The following is a 22,942-nucleotide window of genomic DNA, read 5'->3' as shown; positions in this document are numbered from 1 at the left end:
GTGTGAGTGAATGATGCTTTCTGAGGTGTGTTGTGTGTCTTCTCCCCATCAGATGCCTGTGATCTCACACTGGATCCAAACACAGCGAACAGAGAGCTCCATCTGTCTGAGGACAGCAGGAAGGTGACGATGGAGAGAGAGAAGCAGTCGTATCCTCGTCACCCAGACAGATTTAACTGGAGGCCTCAGGTTCTGTGTAGAGAAGGTCTGACTGGGCGATGTTACTGGGAGGTCCAGTGGAGTGGATGGGTTTCTATAGCAGTGACTTACAGAGGAATCACAAGAAGTGGTGCTGACTCTCGGCTTGGAAACAATGAACAGTCCTGGAGTCTGAGGTGCCGTGATTACAGCTACACTGTCAGTCACAACAGGAAGTCCACCAGCATCTCTGTCCGTCCCCGTGGATCTCACAGAGTAGCAGTGTATCTGGACCGCTCTGCTGGGACTCTGTCCTTCTACAGAGTCTCTCCTGACAGGCTGAGACTCCTGCACACCTTCAGCTCCACCTTCACTGAGCCGCTCCTCCCTGCGTTTGGTTTGTGGTCACCTGGTTCTTCTCTTGTGGTTGAGCTGCCAGTTTCTCAGAAACAAACTCTGACCTGAAAGTGTTGAGAACATGTTTGGCTGATTTGTGATTTATAGTTACTGTTTTTTTTTTTTTGTTTTTTTTTTATTGTAACAGGCATCTTGGTGGATAATTGTTAACTGATTGACTGGACAGGCGCGTAAATATAATAAGTCATTATAATGTTTGTATATTCAAATTCTTAATATTGTGCAAAAGTGTCATTTAAACCTCCTCCTCCACTGATTGCTTTTTTTTTTTGTATTTCTAGTCAATAAACACAGACATGAGAATAACAACTCAGTCACACACCAGAAACACTCACAAATATTCTCTAATAATTAATTCCTGTCTGTCCTTGCAAGAGTTTTTTTTATGTCCTTTCTGAAACAATAAACAAAGTACTGACATTGTGAATCAATTTCAGACTTTTTTTGTTTTGTTTTGTTTTCTTCTTCTTCCTGCTCTTTGTGCATTTATCCAGAAAGTAGACGGAGTGAGTACAATGATGAAGAGAAGTAGGGCAGCAGCACCGAAGCCAGGGTTTGAACCCGCAGTTTTTCTTCTCTCTCGCTCTCTCTCTCTCTCTCTCTCTCTCTCTCTCTCTCTCTCTCTCTCTCTCTCTCTCTCTCTCTCTCTCTCTCTCTCTCTCTCTCTCTCTCTCTCGCTCAAAAACAAGAAACTGGTGATGAAACTTGGACAGGCAGACATGACGCTTTGCTGGCTTTGCTTGGATTCTCACACACACACACACACACTGAGAGAGAGAGAAAAACGATCTCAGACACACACTCGCTGGATACAATGTGTGTGTGTGGATGTGAGTTTGAGTATGTGTGTGTGTGTGTGTGTGTGCGCTACAGCAGACTCTCTTTGTGAACACAACTTACGCAAATATTTGACCTTTCACTGTATATAACACTTTCCCAAAATAGGTGAAAGAGGAAAATGCGTGCTGCAGTTCCTGTGTTCGTCCAGCAGGGCGGACGCTGAGCAAACAGCCGCTGTGAAACTCCAGAGACTCCGAGAGTCGAAAAAAAAAAACGCAGAGCGGCCGAGCTTCATATCTCTGATGCAAGCGATAGCAGCTCCTCCGGTGAAAGGGCTCTGTATGCCACTTTGGTGGCATTCACTTTAATTTCCACATAAACCCTGGTTTTCGACACGCTCTGTGAAGCATCGCTTAGAGGGAAAAGACTTGATATGAAGAGCTTTGTGACACATTTGAAAAAAAAAAAAAAAAGCATAGTTTGAAGGCATTCTCTTATAGTCCAGTCATTTTAGGAAAAAACCCTAGGACAAATTGCAAGAGAAGCAAACTCAACTGATTTTGTATCCTCAGTTTGTCCTGAGTGAGGGGAAAAAAGGAATCCCATTGGTGGAAAGATTTGAAAATCACCTCTATATGACCACATATTACCAAAAAACACTGTTTTTAACACACAGGGGAAAGGGGTTCAACATTTTACTCTCAGATATCACTATAAAAATTCACAAGTTGATTACACACACAAAGACAAGAAAAAAAGTCAATTACCAGTTCTTTGAATTATTCTGTTTACACATGCATATCACACATTATCTGATTTGATATGCGCTAATAAGGGATATAAGGAATAAACGCCAGAACAGATATTTAAACAGTGAATTAAAAGGTTACTATATGTATAGTAACCTTTCAAAATTCTGTTCTGGCATTTATTCATTTATTTTGCAGAAAGCACATAATCTCATCTCAACAAGTCTAATTATATGCAGGTTCTCACTATTCATGTATATTAGGTTATATTATAGTCTTGAGACTGTGAAATATGATATATTTTTCTTTTTTTTTCCCTTTTTTGATTTTTGCATATCTATCTATATATAGACAAGGCAAGGCAAGTTTATTTATATAGCACAATTCAACACAAGGTAATTCAGAGTGCTTTACAGAAACATTATATAGATATCTATATAGATAGATACAGATATATACACTATATTACCAAAAGTATTCGCTCACCCATTCAAATGATCAGAATCAGGTGTCCTAATCACTTGGCCTGGCCACAGGTGTATAAAATCAAGCACTCAGGCATGCAGACTGTGAAACAAGACATTTGTGAAAGAATGGGCCGCTCTCAGGAGCTCAGTGAATTCCAGCGTGGAACTGTCATAGGATGCCACCTGTGCAACAAATCCAGTCGTGAAATTTCCTCGCTCCTAAATATTCCACAGTCAACTGTCAGCTCTATTATAACAAAATGGAAGCGTTTGGGAACAACAGCAACTCAGCCACAAAGTGGTAGGCCACGTAAAGTGACGGAGAGGGATCAGCGGATGCTGAAGCGCATAGTGCAAAGAGGTCGCCGACTTTCTGCACAGTCAATTGCTACAGAGCTACAAACTTCATGTGACCTTCAGATTAGCCCAAGTACAGTACGCAGAGAGCTTCATGGAATGGGTTTCCATGGCCGAGCAGCTGCAGCCAAGCCACACATCACCAAGTGCAATGCAAAGCGTCGGATGCAATGGTGTAAAGCACGCCGCCACTGGCCTCTAGAGCAGTGGAGACGCGTTCTCTGGAGTGATGAATCACGCTTTTCCATCTGGCAATCTGATGGACGAGTCTGGGTTTGGAGGTTGCCAGGAGAACGGTACATTTCAGACTGCATTGTGCCGACTGTGAAATTTGGTGGAGGAGGAATTATGGTGTGGGGTTGTTTTTCAGGAGCTGGGCTTGGCCCCTTAGTTCCAGTGAAAGGAACTTTGAATGCTTCAGGATACCAAAACATTTTGGACAATTCCATGCTCCCAACCTTGTGGGAACAGTTTGGAGCGGGCCCCTTCCTCTTCCAACATGACTGTGCACCAGTGCACAAAGCAAGGTCCATAAAGACATGCATGACAGAGTCTTGTGTGGATGAACTTGACTGGCCTGCACAGAGTCCTGACCTGAACCCGATAGAACACCTTTGGGATGAATTAGAGCGGAGACTGAGAGCCAGGCCTTCTCGACCAACATCAGTGTGTGACCTCACCAATGCGCTTTTGGAAGAATGGTCAAAAATTCCTATAAACACTCTCCTCAACCTTGTGGACAGTCTTCCCAGAAGAGTTGAAGCTGTAATAGCTGCAAAAGGTGGACCGACATCATATTGAACTCTATGGGTTAGGAATGGGATGGCACTTCAGTTCATAGTATGAGTAAAGGCAGGTGAGTGAATACTTTTGGTAATATAGTGTATCTATATCTGTATCTATCTATATTTTTTTTTCCTTTTTCTGTCTACATTGATACAAAGTAAGCCTGAAAGTCATGATTTTTCAATATTCTTTTAAAATTAAGGATTTTCTATGAAGGCAGTGTGTTAAAACTTGTGCGATTTTGCTGCATGGATGGATGTGTGCATGTGTCTGGATGTGCACAGGGTCTTAAGTGCTGATTTTATATTTAAAAAAATCCAGTAAACTTTTTTTTTTTTTTTTTTTTTTTTTACTATTTTTTTGCAGGTTTTCACATTATCAATTACTGCTTACATTAATTATGTAATTCATCCTGCTACATTTATACATTTTTAGAGGCTGTGCACCTACAAGACAAGACAACAATGGACAAAGGACAATAAATAGATAATAAAAATAAAAAACTACAGATGTGAGACAGAGCAACAACAGTACAGAAACAAAAAGAAACAATAACAATACCCATAAAAAAAAAACTTTGCTTTTCCATGCTAATGAGGTGATAAATGTGTCAGATGAGTGCACGCTGCCTGAGAGCGTCTTGGTCTGCTCGAAATGTTTTACATGTGTCATTTGTTCCACTCCCGTGCATTAAAAAATAAAAAGGCATCATAAAGCCTGAATGCTACGTGGAAACTTTATACCACGCTACCCCCATCAGCTCAGACAACACACACACCCACACACACACACACACACACACACACACACTGCACTGACTCAGAGGCCTTGGTAATGACAGTAAATGCCGTCTGCTTCAAACACACTCTCCCGATTAAGAGTCTAGTAAAGAGTTTAAGAGGAGGAGAGAATGAATGGAGGTGGGGTGGCATTTGGAGGGTGGGAAAGTGGGGAAGAAGAGGAGAAAATGGGAGAAAGGAGGGTAAAAAAATGAGGGGATAGCAGAGGAGGAGGAGGAGAGGAAAGGAGGAGGCAAGACAGGATAGGAGAGGCAAAGAGATTAGAGGAGATGAAAAGATGGAAGGAATGGGAGGAAGCTGAGACAAGAGGATGAGAGCAGATGGACGGTGATAGCAGAGGAGATGAAATGGGAGGAGAGGAAGGGGTGGGAAGGCAGGAGACAGGAGGAGGAGAGGAGTGAGGAGGACAGGAGAGGAGAACAGGGAGGGTGTACGCTGATATTTAAAGATCCAGAGAGTCATCCCTCTGTCAGCGCTGCCCTAAAAACAAAGAGCCGCCCCGCACGACAGAAACCAAACAAAAGCAGAGTGAGTTCCTGCCGTCGCTCCTGGTCTGCTCCTCCTCCGCCCTCTGCTGCCACGTTTACGGGACAATCCCTCCATTCCTGGGGGAGAGAAGCCGTGAGAGAGCACAGGAGTTTGGGAGTGAGGGAGGGAGCCGGTTCCCTCAGATGTGACTGGCATGGACTTTTAAACAACTTGTTACTCAACACAAAAAAAAGGAAAGGGAAAAGAAAGAAAGAAACAAAAAATACTGTTTGTGGTGTTGGCTCCAGGTGGATCCATCCTGAATTGCAATTTTCTATTTGATTATTTTCTATTCTTACATGTAATGAACCATTATTTTATAGTTTGAATTTCAACTTTCAGACATTTCAGGCTCAGTAACTCCAGCAGCATGAGCAGGTCCAGAATATCTCAAGACATCAGCACTATTTTTTTTTGGTTTTTTTTTTGTTTGTTTGTTCTGTTGATTTAACAGTAAAATGTAAAACATGACAAACAGGAGCAGTCCGACTTAGCCACCATGCTGCAAAACCACATCAACACAACACACACACCCCAGCTGCGTCCTGCTTTGATGCCCAAACACACTGCCCAAAATGAGAAACCTTGACTTTGACCTTTGACCCAGATACTCCAAAATTAAATCAGCTCATTCATCGCTCATTACCAGTTCCTCTGTCAAGTTTCATCTGAATTCGTTCATTAGTTTTTGAGTTATCTTGCGTACAGACATACGGACAAACAAGGAGGTAAGAGAAGCTGCGGTACGTACGGCGGCCTGCAGGACCAACTGAACTCCTCATTCTTCCTCGTTGCTCCTCATCATCAACATCAGTGAACTGCCTGTTTTTTAAACTCTCGCATCAGGACTCGAGTTGGATCACAGGCCAGTTTTTATGTGACACTTTAAAGTGAAGCATGCGGTCCATATTTTATACTCTGAAACCGACAGTGACGGGGCGAGAACCGAGTAGAGCGCGTACCGCCTGAGACCATTTTTGCTGGTAGAAGGAAAAATACATCCAACCCCATTACATTTCAGTATGAAGGCATTCTTAATTTACTGATGGAAGTATAGCCTGTCAATGACCCGCCTCTATCACCCCTATTTTGGCCTTGTTGCACTGGCTTCCTGTCAGTTATAGAATCCATTTTAAAGTCCTTGTTTTGGTTTATAGAGCTCTCCATAGTCAGGCACCAGAGTACGTGTGTGACCTGCTTCATCCTCATGTACCCAACAGGTCTCTTAGGTCTGTAGACCGGAGTCTATTGGTTGTGCCTCGTCTTATAGGCTAAAAACCAAGGGTGACAGAGCCTTTCAGTGTGTTGCTCCCGGGCTGTGGAATGCTCTTCCACAGGACCTGAGAGTCTCTGCTACTGTGGACATGTTTAAAAAGGAACCAAAAACATACTTGTACAGGCAAGCTTTTCCTGAAAGGTCGTAAACCAACCATGTTCTGACTGTCACTGTCTTTTGATAACTTTGCTTTGTGTTTTTTTTTTTCCCTGTTTTTATTTGTCTTCTGTGTTTTTATAGGTTTTACTGGTTTCCTTTGTTTTTTACTGTCATTTTGTGAAGCACATTGCGAGCCTTTCTCTGGGAAAAACGCTACATAAATAAATTTTACTTACTTACTTACTTGCTCTTCCTTTGTGTCTTGTAGATCTGTTTCAGCCAGTCAGCATGAAGCCCTCACCTGTGGCTCAGGTGTGCTGGAGAGGAGCTGGAGGGGGCTTGTGAGTGTTGGACTGAGTGGGTTCAACAAACATTTGAATAAATGTGGTAAAGCATGATGTTGAAAGAGACGCTCACATGGTCAAAGTGGCTTAAATGTGACACCTAGTGGACTGGTTTGGTACTACAACACCATCCACTGCTGGCTTGTTTCTCTTTGCAAATTTTGCATACTTGTATACTTATATTATTTGTATTGTACTTGTATTGTAACTTGTGTTATTTGTTGTGTTATTTTTTTCTAAAATATGATTTTTTCTCTTCTAATGTTGATAGTTATACTTTTTTTTAGTTTTTAGCTCTTGTGCAGTTTCTCAACAACCTGCTGCTATGACACAACATCCATCTATCTATCTGTTTAGCTCTGGGCAGCTTGTTTGTCCAGACTCTGGCATTCTTGGCCTGGTCGAGGGAAATGTAACACGCATGGGACTGAAGCAGGGGAAACCACACCTGAAAGTGTCGGAAATGAATTCTCTCCACATAAATGTAAGGTTAAACATGAACAACATCACTGCCACCACCCCCGGGAAAATGATATTGTCCTGCATATCAGATATTTGGGGGAATGCGCTGCAATAACTTTCCAAAAAAGCATCCGAAAAAACAGCATTGCTTTCACCAATAAGAGATGACCTGGGACTCATGTGATCCATTCCATGGTTGACCTCGTTCTTCCTGACCTTGCATGTGAATTTGCATAGCTGTGTGAAGATGAACACAGATTTTTATAGCCAAAACACTAATATTCAGGTAAAAAAAGAGTAATTGTTTGGACATTTGTATGTAAATTTTGTGATGTGGTCTCAATTTTTAATTCTTCTCTCTTAATGCGACGTCTTACAGGTCGAGTTAAAACTTACCCCGGTAGTGAGGTAGTGGAACTTCTTGTATTTGATATCAATAAATGAATTCTGTGATATGGTTGAGAAGTTGGAAACACTGCTATTTATAGTACACAAATAAGGGAACTTGTGGAAAAAGAACAAAAATTCTGCAAATTATAGTTCAAGGATTCAATGATTTTATTTGTCATGACCTTGCATGTGAATTTGCATAGCTGTGTGAAGAAGAATGCAAATTTTATAGCCATGACACTAATATTCAGTTAAAAAGGTAATTGTTTGGACATTTGCATGCAAATTTTGTGATGCGGTCTCAGTTTTTAATTCTTTTAATTCTTCTCTCTTATTGTTAAAACTTACCCCGGTGGTGGGGTAGTGGAACTTCTTGTATTTGATATCAGCTAATGAATTCAGTGTTATAGTTGAAAACTGTTATTTATAGTACACAAATAAGGGTACTTAGTGTGGAAATTGTAGGGCTCAAACACAAAAATTCTGCAAGTTATAGCTACTGAGACAAAACGTGTTACAGCCATCCCAAACTGTGTGTGTGTGTGTGTGTGTGTGTGTGTGTGTGTGTGTGTGTGTGTGTGTGTGTGTGCAGTCCTCTTGTGCATGTTGTAATCGGTCTCCAGGAAGTGGAGTTTGTTCAGGAACTTTCCGGTCACTGACACAGCTCTCCGCCGGGTGGAGGCCTCGCTCAGGGACGCTGACATCACCTCACGGCTTCAGGACCGCTCCCCGTGTGTCGGGCTGCTTCCTGTCTTTGCCTCGAGTCGACAGCAGATGTCAGCAACGTTCAGGGATACAGCAGTGACAAGAATCTCTGCACAGTTTACTGGAGGTCAAATCAGGCATCTGAGAAAATAAAATGTGTTATTTTCCTTTTGTTTTTGACAGAAAAGCAAAGTCTTTGTGACCATGAACAACAAACAAATGCCCATTAAATCAATGTTGAGAACACCAATGACAAAATCAAGACACAATGAGCCGTAAAATCCACACTGAATAATGAACAGACAGATGATTTCCAGATTTAAAAGACAGCGAGAGCGAGTCAATAAAACCAGAGGAGCAGATGAAGAGGTGGGTGTAGTTTTGGTGATGAAGAGGAGGCTGTGGCCGGTCGAGTCTGCCTCACTGATGTGGCGTCTCAGTCCGTCACACTCTGAACCAGACTGACGCCTCTTCACTGAAACTAAAAATGAACTTGTTTTAAATACTTTTTGAAGTAAGCCAGCGGTTCTCAAATGGGGGAAGTTCTGCAGGAGGTACATGAGATTTTTTCTGTTATAAATATTGCTTTAAAAAATATCAGTCATGCATAATTCCCAAAATAACAAGCCTATGCTATAATGAGTAAATTTAAATGTAAGTTTGATAACCTTGACCAGACAAAAATGCAGCGATACAGCTGGAAACGAGGAGGAAGAAGAGAAGAAGAGCCAATAAAATCTCCTCAGTCACTGACGGAGCTGGATTGTTTTACTTGGCTGAAAAAATATTTCAAAGGTGGTACATTATTGAAAAAGGTTTGAGAACCACTAGGTCAGATGAGCTTAAACTCCCAAATATAAACTGAAAGGCTTGCTTCAATAAACAAAAAATTGTCAAATCAAATTGTGTTACACAATAAATAAAGATTTTCAGTCTGGTTTGGTTTTATTTTATCATGTATTTCCCCATTTCTCAAAAAGGGGTACACATACCCCTCATGGTATGCAGAGGTACTACAGGAGGTACATGAGAGAAATCCAAAAGCTGAAAAATATAACAATAAATAATGGACGTATTCCAGTATTTTTATTACCTTTAATATCCAAACTTAGATAACAATGGTAAGATTTTTAATTGTGAAATAAAACTATACTCATAAAATAAAACTGAAGTGTTTAAAAGTTGCAAGCAGCGCAGAAGAGACAAAAAGTGTGCATTCATTACTTGACCTGCGTCCACGCCCCAAATACGAAAAACGTGCGTCTTGTGGAGAAGAAGCGGTGCGTCCATTTTCAAGGCAAGTGAAACATTTCGTGTTGCCATGGAAACCACACAGACTCCAGTAATAAGATATAGGCGAAGTAATATTTTCAGTGATGAGCATGATGAACATATTTTTCATTTGAGCACGGTTAGCCGAGCTGTCATGCTCATTTGAGTCCATTCTAAACGTCTGATTGACCAATCAGATTGCTCGGTCGTTGTGTTGTATAATAGATATTTCATATGTACGCGCGATGCAATTTCTGCTGCGTTAACTGACCCTTGGCCACGCCAAGGACCTCACCGCACATTACTATCTGTCTGTCTGTCTGCCTGTCTGTCTGTACAAATAGATAGATAGATAGATAGATAGATAGATAGATAGATAGATAGATAGATAGATAGATAGATTTAAAAAAATTTTAAACTTTTTCGCCGGCACGGGGACTGCCGGGGGCGAGTAGTAGCACAGGGATGCAGGCGGGAGCTGCTGAATTTTCCCATGATTCCGATGAGGACGTGAACGCAGCACCAGTGAAAGTGAAAGTTTGGTTGAAGGTTTGGACGAGACGAGCCGCGACCAGGAGGCTCATCATCATCATTAATGTTGGACTTGTGTCTCAGTGTCCTGATCTAGAAGAGCTGCACACGTTCGGACGTCAGGAGAGGATTTCTGTTTCATATCTGACTTCAAGTCCAAGAAGAAAGAATGAAGCAAAGAAAGAGAGGAATAAAGAAAGAAACTTCCGCTTCTGCTGTGAGTCTCTGACGCCATTTTCGAGCAACATTTTTCGCTGTTGAGTTCATCTGTTAGAAATAAATTTAAAAAGTAAAGCAGTGATCATTTTCTTTGTGATGATGAAAAAAAAAATCTCATCAGGCGGTAAAAACTAATGTTAGCCAGTTCTATACGTCAGACAGCACGTTTTTAAAGCCGTTTAATTCCGTTTATTCCACAGGAAATACAGACTGATCTATATGTATGAAACCCGCCACTGGAAATGGACAAATGAATAAATTAATTAATAAAAAAAATGCAAATCTATTAATAGTTTTCAAAGTGAGGAGGCCCCCCTGTGTTCCCAGGGCCCTGAACAGGCCTGTAGCTTTTTTTTTCCCAGCCTGAACAGAAAGCAAAGTGTTTCCTGTTTGTCAGGGGGAGAACAGGCCTCTGGTCCCTCAACACAGAAAAGAGAATAAGGGCCAAACCTGTGGCGCCTTAACAGGAAAGCATCATCTGCTTTGAAGATTTGATGGAAAGGAGTTTGTGTTTTTGTGCTGAGGCTCTGTTCTCTGAAAACAACAAGAAAAAGACATGAAGGGAACACGGTGCGCCTCCAAAACTACTGAAAGAAAGATTTGCAGGTTTCATGACGACACCAGGATTTGCTGGTGAGCGCAGCGTCTGGAACGCAGCCTCTGGATTGGAACAGAAACAGGAAACATGTCCATGAGCTTTGCTGCATTCACACTCTTTCATTTGTGCTTTCCTAAAGTGAATTTGTGCTTCACAGATTATTTGTGAATCTGCATTTATTTGTGCAGATCATCAGCGGCTCCCGGCTCCTTTACAAAGACCAAACGCTGCAGGCATGAAACTGGTCGCCATGACAAATTCAAATTAAAATGTCAAATTTCACTGTAAGGTTTGGGCCTCACTGTGTGTGTGTGTGTTTCAGTGTGTGTAGTATTAACCCTCTATCACCTGCATAAATTCACTGTATTACTTTCTGAGACATGGGGGGGAAATAATACAGCAAATAATTAGCAAGATGTTAATAACATGTAATAAAATTACATGAGATCCATATAAAGAATGACCAAAAAATAATAATAATATTAAAATAAAAAGTACATACATATGCAAAATAACAGTATTTGAAATGAAGAAGAAAAAAACAACAAAAACCTTATTATAAATATACACTTAATATAAAATAGCAACAACAAAACTGATGTTTCAACAAAAATATGTTGAAACACACATTATTTATGTGACTCATACAGTTAATGCCTGTTGTCCATTAGGAAACTAGAACATTAACTCATATATCATCCCTTTGGTGTGTGTGTGTGTGTGTGTGTGTGTGTGTGTGTGTGTGTGTGTGTGTGTGTTTGCACCTCTTAGACTGACTTAAAGCAGAAGATGAGTGACTGTGTGGAGGAAGAGGAGGGCAGAGCGGCGTCTGCAGTGTCCAGCTGTCTGTCCATGAAGAGTGACTGGTCTAAAGATGAACCTCTAAGATTCAGTGCTGAACCTGGACCTTCAGACACAAAGTAAGACAGCTGTTAGAGTGCAGTGTGTGTTCACTGTTTTCCTGTGAAATGTCTTTGTGGCACATGGAGAAAGTAGACGTGACACCAAAACTGATGCTTCAGATCATGAGCCACATCCGCTCTTTTAGCTGGACCCCCCCTCACAAAAAAATGTGCGACCAAATCATGAGCTTCTGTGAGCGACTGGGAAAGCTGGGAGCACCAGTGCTGCCAGTGGAAAAGTTAGTCTGGAGCCCTGATTTACAAGAACTAATAACATGTTTCAAACATTTGTGTTTCCAGAGGTTCCTACCACAGAGCAGAGTCTGCAGTGTCCAGCTGTCTGTCCATGAAGAGCGACTGGTCTAAAGATGAACCTCTAAGATTCAGTACTGGACCTGGACCTTCAGACACAAAGTAAGACAGCTGTCAGACTGTGAGCCTGATGGAATATGATGACATGAGATTATGGGACGCGTTTTTTTTTTCTGCAGACCTACGTACACCCTGTGACGTACGGTCGCTCGTCTACCTGTTGTGGTGTTTTAAAAGGAGCAGCAGTAGATCCAGATCCAGCATGATCCAAACTTTCCAAACAATTTGAAATGAACTGATGAGAAGATGTGATCACAACAGCAGTTCTTTTAAAAATGACGCTGCCGGCACAACAACTGGACGTGACGCCGGAGGGGCGAAATGACAGACATGATGTAGTTTGGCGGACCAATCATAGCTCTTGTTGTCAGGGGGGGGCCTGCGTTTGGGGCTACGGGCGGTCTGCGTAGTTACTATTTTTCGGAGGTGCGCGGCAGGGCTCTGCGGCAGTCACACAACCTCCGTCAGCTCCGCACAACCCCCATATGCCTTGCAAACGCAGAAGCATAAATCGGCCTTTAGAGTGCAGTGTGTGTTCACTGTTTTCTTGTGAAATCTGTTTGTGGTGCATGGAGAAAGTAGACGTGACCCCAAAACTGATGCTTCAGGTCATGAGCCACATCCGCTCTTTTAGCTGGACCCCCCCCTCACAAAAAAAGGCTGTGACCAAGTCATGAGCTTCTGTGAGCGACTGGGAAAGCTGGGAGCACCAGTGCTGCCAGTGGAAAAGTTAGTCTGGAGCCCCGATTTACAAGAACTAATAACATGTTTCAAACATTTGTGTTTCCAGAGGTTCCTGCCACAGAGCAGAGTCTGCAGTGTCCAGCTGTCTGTCCATGAAGAGCGACTGGTCTAAAGATGAACCTCTAAGATTCAGTACTGGACCTGGACCTTCAGACACAAAGTAAGACAGCTGTCAGACTGTGAGCCTGATGGAATATGATGACATGAGATTATATAGCAGAGCAAGTAGTGAGGAGATCAAGACAAGAGACTGCAAAGAGAGAAATGACTGCTCCCTGCTCTGCAATCCAGCTGTTCAACCAAAACACATCTGGGTCTGTGCTGTTTTCCACAAACTATGATGCTGTTTGATGTTTTGCACCAAAACACCTGAGAACATTTCCACGTGCACCTGCACTCACAAGTTCTTCACACACCTGAGTCTGAAGTTTAGATTCACATTGACTGACAGATCTAATCTCTTGTAAAAATACTTCATTATTCAAAAGTACATTTTCATTTCAACATCAAGGTTCAAGGTAAAAAAAAAAAAAAAAACAAGGTTCAACACATTGCTGTATTATTTTCACAATGCATTGTAAGGTCATGAGAGGTTACCAGGGCAGGCTTAGGATGAGGCAGTGCAACAAAACTGGATACACAAGGCAAAGTCCGTTACAAACCCACAGTGGTTATTTATTTCTCATATTCCAGGTAATATAGGTGACTCAGGTAAAGCTGGTAGCTCCAAACATTATCCAAACTCCAACATAAAGTGCTCCTATGGGGTAAAACAGTAATCAAATCTTTCTTCTAATTGTCACAACAATCCAACTTAAAGTGTCCACTTTCCTGTATTGGTGGGCTTTGCAACAGTTTCCTTTGTTCTGTAGTTTCCTCCAGGCCTGGCTGCCAAACTCCTTCCAGCCGGCTGCTCTCTGTCCTCCTGCTCTCTCTCCCCCCTGTTCTGCTCCACCTCAGGGCTCTTTGTCCTCTCTCAATCAGGTGGCTTAAACACCTGCACCTGTCGGAGTGGTGAGGCATTGTGGGGAATGTAGTTTGTGGTCTGGCGGCCATTTTGGGATGTCGCTGCTGATCCTGGATGGGAATGTAGTGTCCCTCCACTACATGTCCCCTGGCGATGCCACACATCCCTCTCCCCAGGCCTGCCGTCCTCGGCAGGGTAAATGAGGACCAGAAGGCCTCACGTCGGGACAGGGCATCAGCATTTCCATGGCTCCGTCCGGGTCTGTGAATGACAGAGAAGTTATAAGGCTGGAGGCTTAGAAACCACCTAGTCACTCGGCTATTTGTCTCCTTGTTTTTAGCCATCCACTGTAAAGGGGAATGATCCGTCACCAGAGTGAACCTTCGTCCCAGCAGGTAGTATTTCAGAGTTTCTAGGGCCCATTTTAAGGCCAAACACTCTTTTTCAACAGTGGCGTAGTTTCTCTCCCTAGGCAGCAGTTTTCGACTCAAGTATAAGACTGGGTGTTCCTCACCTTCCTTGAGCTGGGACAGCACAGCGCCCAGACCCACCTCAGAGGCGTCCGCCTGGACCACAAACTCCCTGCTGAAATCAGGAGCGGTAAGGACTGGTTTGGAACACAAGGCTCTCTTCAGGTTGCCAAAGGCTTCTTCTGCTGCTGAGGTCCACTTCACCATCCGAGAGTGTTTTTTGGTAGTTAGCTCTGTGAGGGGGGCAGCTATCATAGAAAAATCAGGGATGAACCGTCTGTAATAATTAGCCAGGCCCAAAAAGGATCTCACCTGCTTCTTAGTTGATGGTTTTGGCCAGTCTTGGATGGCATATAGTTTTGCCTCCTGGGGTTTGACCAGGCCTCGTCCAATGGTGTACCCCAAGTAGTTTGTTTCACTGAAGGCCACCTTGCACTTCTTGGGGTTCGCCGTCAAGCCCGCTTGTCGGATTGACTCCAGGACCTTTTGTACTCGAGGCAAGTGGCTCTCCCAGTCTGGGCTCTGAATGACATCATCATCTAAATAGGCGGAAGCATAGTCTTTATGTGGTTTCAGTACCTGATCCATCAAGCGCTGGAAGGTGGCCGGAGCTCCCGACAGACCAAAGGGCATCACTCGGTACTGCCACAGGCCCCCAGTTGTGGCAAAGGCAGTCTTCTCCTTCGATTCTGCAGACAAGGGAACCTGCCAGTACCCCTTTGTGAGGTCGAGGGTGGTTATAAACCGTGCATTGCCAAGGCTCTCAATTAGCTCATCCACCCTAGGCATGGGATAAACATCAAATTCAGATACTTCATTTACTTTTCTGAAGTCATTACAGAAACGTACCGTGTTGTCCGGTTTGTCTGTCAGGACGATGGGGCTTGCCCAGGCACTTTTGGATTCCTCGATTACCTTCAATTCCAACATCTTCCTTACCTCCTCCGCAATCAGCTTCTTGCGGGCCTCAGGGACCCGATATGGTTTCTGGTTCACTGTTTTGCCTGGCTGAGTGCGAATCTCATGTTCCACCAGGTGTGTGCAGCCTGGGAGGGATGAAAAGACGTCTTGGTTACCATCCACTAGCTCCTTTGCTTGCTGCAGTTGATGAGGGGAGAGGTCTGGGCCAAACTGCACTTTGTCCTGCGCCGGTTCTTCGGGCTCTCTAGGGGAAAGACAACTGAACAAGGCCTCTCTGTCATGCCATTTCTTTAGGAGGTTTACATGGTAAATTTGCTCACCTTTCCTCTTCCCCGGTTGCCGTATTTTGTAGTTGACTTCTCCCACCTTCTCAATTACTTCAAAGGGTCCCTGCCAGGTAGCTAAGAACTTGCATTCCACCGTGGGGACCAACACTAGGACTCTATCTCCTGGTTGGAACTCTCGGGGCTGGGCTCCTCTGTTGTAAGCTGCACTCTGATCCCGTTGCGCCTTCTCCATGTGCTCCTTCACGATGGGGATCACTGCAGCCATCCTATCCCGCATCGCACTTACATGTTCAATCATGGTACGATGGGGACAAGGTTGCTCCTCCCAAGCCTCCTTGGCTATGTCCAGAAGACCCCGGGGTCTGTGGGAATATAGCAAGTCAAAGGGTGAGAACCCAGTGGATGACTGAGGAACTTCTTACCGCAAACAGGAGATAGGGGAGGAGCTGGTCCCAATTCCGTCCATCTTTGTCAATAGCCTTCCTCAGCATGGCTTTGAGAGTTTTGTTAAATCTCTCCACTAGCCCATCCGTCTGAGGGTGGTACACCGAGGTCCTCACCTGCTTCACTTGCAAAAAAACACATAAGTCCCTGATGACTTTGGACATAAAAGGGGTCCCTTGGTCAGTGAGAATCTCTTTTGGTATCCCTACCCGGCTGCTGAAGAGGAACAGTTCTTTGGCAATTTGTTTAGCATTGGCTTTTCGTAAAGGTATGGCTTCTGGATACCGGGTAGCATAGTCTACTATGACTAAGATGTACTGATGGCCTCGGGCACTCTTGGGGAGGGGACCCACAATATCCATTCCCACCCTCTCAAAGGGAGTTTCTATTATTGGCAAAGGAATGAGGGGACTCCTGTAAGTCTGTTTGGGGGCTTTAATCTGGCACTCTGGGCAACTGCGGCAATAATTCTCTACTTCCTTGTGAACTCCTGGCCAAAAGAACCTCTGCAGTACTCTCTCCTTTGTTTTCTCGACCCCCAAGTGGGCCCCCAGTAAGTGGGTGTGGGCTAAACGTAGAACTGTGGAGCGATGTGGCCTGGGGACCAGGAGTTGCTCAGTGACTGTATCATTACTTTTTACTATTTGATACAAGAGGCCATTCTTTACTGCCAAGTGGGGGTATGACGGAGCTAACCTGGTTCCCACCAACTTCCCCTCTAGGACCTGGACATTTCTTAATGCATTACTAAGAGTGGGGTCCTGTAACTGAGCTGTTCCGTACTGACCTTTGAGCAGGGGCAGCTCTCCCGGTCCCCCTAGGTCCTCGTCACTGGCGCCTGGAAGGTGTTCGGAGTCCCCCGATTCTCCGGGTGCTGCCTCCGTCCCACTAGAGTCCACTGCCAATCCCTCTGCTAACACCTGTGTGCCAGGACCAGACTTGGCAACATTAACCAAGGCATTACCCGTTTTTCGGCTGTGGAGCCTTCGCCTCCGGGGTTCCCTCTGGCGTCTCTTCTGGGCTTCCCTCCACAGCTTATCGAAGGCAGGACAGTCACGACCAATCAAGACTGGAACTGGAAGGGTCTTGATTACTCCCACCTTGACATTAAAGGAGCCCTTAGTTGTGGTTAGCTTCACCATGGCAGTGGGATACTCCCGGGTGTCTCCATGGACGCAAACCACTGGAACTGTATGACCCTGGGCGGGGAAGGAGTCCTCCAACATGGACTCCTGAACCAAGGTCTTGGCGCTTCCAGAATCCAGCAGTGCCTCCACATCCCGCTGATTAATGGTTACTGGGCACGTCGGCCGACGGTCTTCACTTTCTCCCAGGAAGGCAGCGAAGTGGACCTGTGGGCCACTGGTGGACTCCGCTGTGGGCATCGGCTCATCAGGCTTCTCACACTGCCATGAGATATGGCCCAACTCTCCACACCGGTAACACTGTCGGGACGCTGAGTTCGGGGACCCTCTTGGCTGGCCTGTCTGGCTACCCCCCCTTTTTGGCGGGCTAGACTGAGGGGTGTCTGGTTTAGTACATTTTTGGCGAAGCCCACTGGGTCGAGCTTGGGCAGGGACAACAGGCTCTTTACGGGAAGGGCGAAGCATATCTGATGCAGCTTGATACTGCTCTACGGCTTCTACTAATTCCATGGCTGTCGTTAATTTCTGGTGACTTATTATCTTTTTGGCCTCGTAAGGCAGAGCTCTTAGATAACGGTCCATGACCAGGGTTTCTACAATGGCAGCGGGGCTTTTCTTGTCTGGTTCGAGCCATTTTTTGGTTACTCGAATCAATTCATGCATTTGGGAACGGGGCGTTTGCCCATTTTGGAAGGACCAATTATGATAGCGTTGAGCCATACTAAATTTGGTAAGGCCATGTCGGCTCAAATCTCATCTTTGAGTATATCATAATCTTGAGCAATGTCGGCCTCTAAATCTTGAAATGCGTTGAGGGCCTCACCAGAGAGGAAAGGAGCCAAGAGTCCAACCCATTGTGCCTTCGGCCACCCCTCGCGAGCGGCTGTAGCTTCAAAGGCATGGAGGTAAGCCTCCACGTCATCTGTCCCTCCAAATTTAGGGATGAAATCCCCTGCTTTGGGCTTCACCCTGGCTGACTGTCGAAGCTCCTGTTCCTTCAGTTGGTTAGCCTTTATTTGTTGCTGTAATAGGGCGGCATTGGTTTCTTGCTGCGCCCTCTGAGTCTCCAACAGCACCTGCATCATTTGCTCCATCCCGGTTTGATGGTCGTTTGTGTGAAGGGCCGAAAACAGTTGAGTCAGGCTTTCAATATCTTCACCCCCGGTCATACGCACTTAAGCCTCAGTGCCCGCATTCTCCACCATCTGTAAGGTCATGAGAGGTTACCAGGGCAGGCTTAGGATGAGGCAGTGCAACAAAACTGGATACACAAGGCAAAGTCCGTTACAAACCCACAGTGGTTATTTATTTCTCATATTCCAGGTAATACAGGTGACTCAGGTAAAGCTGGTAGCTCCAAACAATATCCAAACTCCAACATAAAGTGCCCCTATGGGGTAAAACAGTAATCAAATCTTTCTTCTAATTGTCACAACAATCCAACTTAAAGTGTCCACTTTCCTGTATTGGTGGGCTTTGCAACAGTTTCCTTTGTTCTGTAGTTTCCTCCAGGCCTGGCTGCCAAACTCCTTCCAGCCGGCTGCTCTCTGTCCTCCTGCTCTCTCTCCCCCCTGTTCTGCTCCACCTCAGGGCTCTTTGTCCTCTCTCAATCAGGTGGCTTAAACACCTGCACCTGTCGGAGTGGTGAGGCATTGTGGGGAATGTAGTTTGTGGTCTGGCGGCCATTTTGGGATGTCGCTGCTGATCCTGGATGGGAATGTAGTGTCCCTCCACTACATGTCCCCTGGCGATGCCACAGCATTTACAGAACCTGACAACTCTCTGGAAAAAAATATTGTTTCTAACTTTGGCTAAATTTTTAGCTTTTTTTTCACCTCTGACCTCCAGATGTGTGAATGAAAATGGGTTCTCTGGGCAGCCACGGCTCTCCCCTTTGCAGACACGCCCACCTTCTGCTAATCCCATGCAGTTTGGGCCCCAAAGCCTGCAGTCCACATGTGTTCTTGTGGCCTGTTGTAAAATGGTGTGTGTGTGCAGACTGGGGCCTAAACAGTCTTGAAGCTGCATCAGTTGGCTTTGACTGGAAAGCTGAGACTCTTGTGGATTCAATGAGCCACATTTGATTCCTGTGTGATGATGTTGGCCCCCATAGCAGCCATTTCACTGCAGGCAGAGACTTTTGTCAAACTGGACGTCGCTGGAGAAAATGACCTTTAGTGACCTCTAGGAGAATCACAGCCTCATCAAACTTTACAGACACAAACTAGAGAGCGAGGCCATTCAGAGGAGCTCTGCTTCTCCAGCTGGACTGACAGTGAGGGCCAGTTTCTGACACATTTCCACAACGAGGATAAGAGGATACTTCAGAATCGCAATATGTATCGATCGGCTCCCAGGTGTCATGATAGTATCGATCAGGAGATAAGCATATTGTCCCAGCCTGAGGGCCCTATCTTGTGCCACCCGCTATCCGCTGCCACTACCCGCTACCCGCAAATTGCGGATTTAGGAACTTCCGCTATCCCTAAACGGTATCTTGCGCCACCCGCTACCCGCTATCCGTTATGCCGACTCCGTCATTTGCGCCTGGAGGTGTGTCCGTGGGCGTGTTTCATGCGCTATCCCTAAAGTTGCTATCTTGCGCACACACTTTAGGGATAGCGGATAGCGGGCGGTCCTGATCACCCGCTATCCGCTATCCCTAAAGTTTGGGCTGTTAGGAGAGCGCGCCCAGGCGGCTTCAATGCACGCCCCGACGGAGCCTCGCCACGCACACGGTCGGACTGATACCGGGACGCCGCCGGAATGGACTGAGTATATTACTCATATAGACTGTTTAGAGGAAAGACTGTTTTAATTGGACACTTACGCCAGCACGTTTTATTGTTTTATCATAAGCCAGCAGCTGTGCTATATTTTTATTTTTAATATTTTATTAAATCTACCTTGTCAGTAAATTAGTTTACACATAGTTCCACCTCTGCCTCTTGTGTGTGTGTGGTGTGACCCGGGGATTTTACTCAATCAGTACAACCTTGTGACACGTCCACTTGGACACATGTGGCTCCACCTCCCGAATTAACTCGCCTATAATATAATATATAATATGTATATAAAGCCAACTTGCTTTAGCCTCAGTTGAACCCCTGAGAAAATCTACCTCCCTCTCTCCATCGCGGGTTTAGGATTTAGGATTTAGGATAGCGCAGCCTGCCCTTAAAGGCAATGGCACCTGGCACACTGATTGGTGTAACTGGCGGAACGCCCAAAACACGCCTATGCATAATATAGCGGGTAGCGCAGGTGTTTTGCGGATAGCGGGAGGTGCACAAGATAGCAACTTTTTACGGGGGAACGCCTCTTCCTAAATCCTAAATCCGCAAATAACGGGTTTAGGGAGTCTGCCGCAAGATAGGGCCCTGAGTGTTTTAATACCTGACTTCTGGTCCTGGAAGCAGACAGGAGCACTGGAACCCAGCATAAAAACCCACTTGGATGTGGAGGGGATTCAGACATTTGTTATGGGGTCTAAGGCTGAACGATTTTAGGAAAAGATCTAATTGCGATTTTTCTGGCCGATATTGCGATTTCGATTTTATTTGCGATATTTGTTCAAATCAAGCTTCAGTGCAATATTCACCATGTACAATTTAAAACATGACAGAAAATAAATTACATTATACCATCAAAAAATTAAATGCTGTTTACTCTAATGTAAAGAGGAATAATAAAAAGGTAAGAATTGCTTCCAACATGTATATATGGCCAAGAAACATGCATTTACATTGTTTAAAGTCCTTGACTAACAGCAGCTGTTACAACTGAAGAACTAAAAGAGCCACATTTGACTGTCTTATTTTTAAAAAGTAGTGCAAAAAATCCGTAATTGTGTATCGTTAAAAAATGTAATAAAATACAAAACAATTTTAAAAAACGATGTTAAATAAGTAATAACACTCCACATTTTTCAGTTCTGTTACAACTTTTTCCTCACACTCGGCGTACAGCTGTGGGATGGCAGCCTGGCTGAAGGAGGTGTTGGAGGGAATCATAACTTCTGTCCAGCGTGCAGAGGAGGTTTTGAAATCCGTCTCTGCTGACCGTGTTAACAGACACCATGTATTTAGCAATGTAGTGCGTTACAGCAGTCATTATCTCCCGGTGCCTTCGGCTGCTCTTTACATACGGAGTTACAGAGTAAACAGTGCTGTAATTGTAGTCTATTTGCTACAGTGGGCTTGAGCATCACTTTAACTCGACTTTTCCCCGGACTTTTTGGTCACGCATTCGTCATGTAAATGCCTGTGGTCATTTCCAAGGGCCAGTCTAAGTTGGTTGTGTTGTCGCTGGATGTTGCTCGACAGGCTTTGCACAGTACCTGTTTCTGGTGCACATCTGCAGTCCCAAACCTGAAATACTCCCATATGACCGATGTGCTGCTTTTTTGGAATTAAATCCCCTAACTCCACTTCTGGTTCCGCTGAAGCCATTTCAAAACACGTTATTTAGGGACACCATCTTATTGTTAGAGTGTGTATACTGTCGCCTGGACAATGGCCGCTTCTGATTGGTTAGCGTGACCTGTCCACGCGTAGCATGCCGCTTCTGATTGGTGAGCTTGACAGGGCATGACGGCGGGATGGTAGGGAGACGGCATGTATGTGTGAAATAGTTGACACAAGTCAGTCAGGAGCGTTGAAAAAAAAACGCAGTTCAAGATCGCACTGTCTGAAATCGTGATTTCGATCAGAAAACGTTAAATCGTTCAGCCCTAATGGGGTCTTCACTGGAGTTGTACCAATGGTGACTAATCTCAGGGTTAAGTCAAGGGGGTGTCGTCCTCTTTAGCTTGTTGAAAACTTGTTGCAGCGAGTTTCCTCCTCATGCTGTATTGTGGAGATTTTTTGCTTTCAAAAAAAAAATAAATAAAAAAACATGAGCTGTCAAGCTCTTGGATTGCTGTATTTGTCATAATCTGCTGTAAAAACTCAAAGTGGATGTCATGCTGCTTACATGGACATTTAGTCTTGTAAATACTATCTTAATTGCATTAATATTAGAATATTGCAATCCATGTAAATGTAGTCACAGAAAATGACATGAGTCCGTTTATGAGATTTTAAAAAAGATTTTAAGATTTCAGTTAAAACATAATGTTGTCTAAACATAAACAAACTGCTTTCATCTCCGCAGGGACAGGAAGAGCAGTCGAGGTGATGTGAAGGAGCAGCTGTCCTGCTGTGCTTTGTGTCAGGAGCTCCTGAGGGATCCAGTCTCCACCAGCTGTGGACACTGGTTCTGCAGACGGTGCATCACCTCAGACTGGGACCAGTCAGATCCATCAGGAGATCCTGCCTGTCCTCAGTGTGGAAAAAGATCCAGAACAAGACCTGGACTGCAGACACCCAGTCAAACCAGCACAGCTGACGACAGTCTACAGGAGGTTTTAGACGAGCATAAGATCAGTCTGAGGAGGAGATGTGAATTTGTGACAGAAGGAACTGCTGCAGCAGGAAGTGGAACCCCCCTCAACAGGATCTACACTGAGCTCTACATCACAGAGGGACAGAGTGAAGAGGTTAATACCCAACATGAGGTGTGGCAGCTGGAGACAACATCCAAGATGGAGACCCTCAGTGACACTCCAATCAAGTGCCACGACATCTTTAAACCCTTACCTGGCCAGGACACACACATCAGAGTAGTTGTGATGCAGGGCGTTGCTGGCATTGGAAAAACCTTCTCAGTGCAGAAGTTCACTTTGGACTGGGCAGAGGGCTTGGAAAACCAACATGTCAGTGTTGTGGTTCT

The 22,942-nt window shown here is 44.7% G+C and overlaps 1 protein-coding gene and 1 long non-coding RNA gene across 2 annotated transcripts in view; both read left to right on the top strand.

Annotated features, from left to right (window-relative positions):
* LOC115369203 (NACHT, LRR and PYD domains-containing protein 14-like) overlaps window positions 1-22,942 on the top strand; it is a gene marked incomplete at its 3' end in the record, with an annotated part of 59,358 nt that overhangs the window by 27,775 nt on the left and 8,641 nt on the right. The gene's annotated exons all lie outside the window — the stretch shown is intronic.
* On the top strand, window positions 11,823-22,359 carry LOC115368780 (uncharacterized). Its single transcript, XR_003929079.1, has 4 exons — window positions 11,823-11,838; window positions 12,121-12,234; window positions 12,983-13,096; window positions 22,325-22,359. It is a non-coding gene; the product is annotated as an uncharacterized LOC115368780 (long non-coding RNA).

Source organism: Myripristis murdjan, chromosome 12 (genome assembly GCF_902150065.1).
Source record: "Myripristis murdjan chromosome 12, fMyrMur1.1, whole genome shotgun sequence".
Lineage (NCBI taxonomy): Eukaryota > Metazoa > Chordata > Actinopteri > Holocentriformes > Holocentridae > Myripristis > Myripristis murdjan.
Note: the sequence above shows the minus strand (reverse complement) of the source record. Positions and strands in the feature narration are given on the sequence as shown.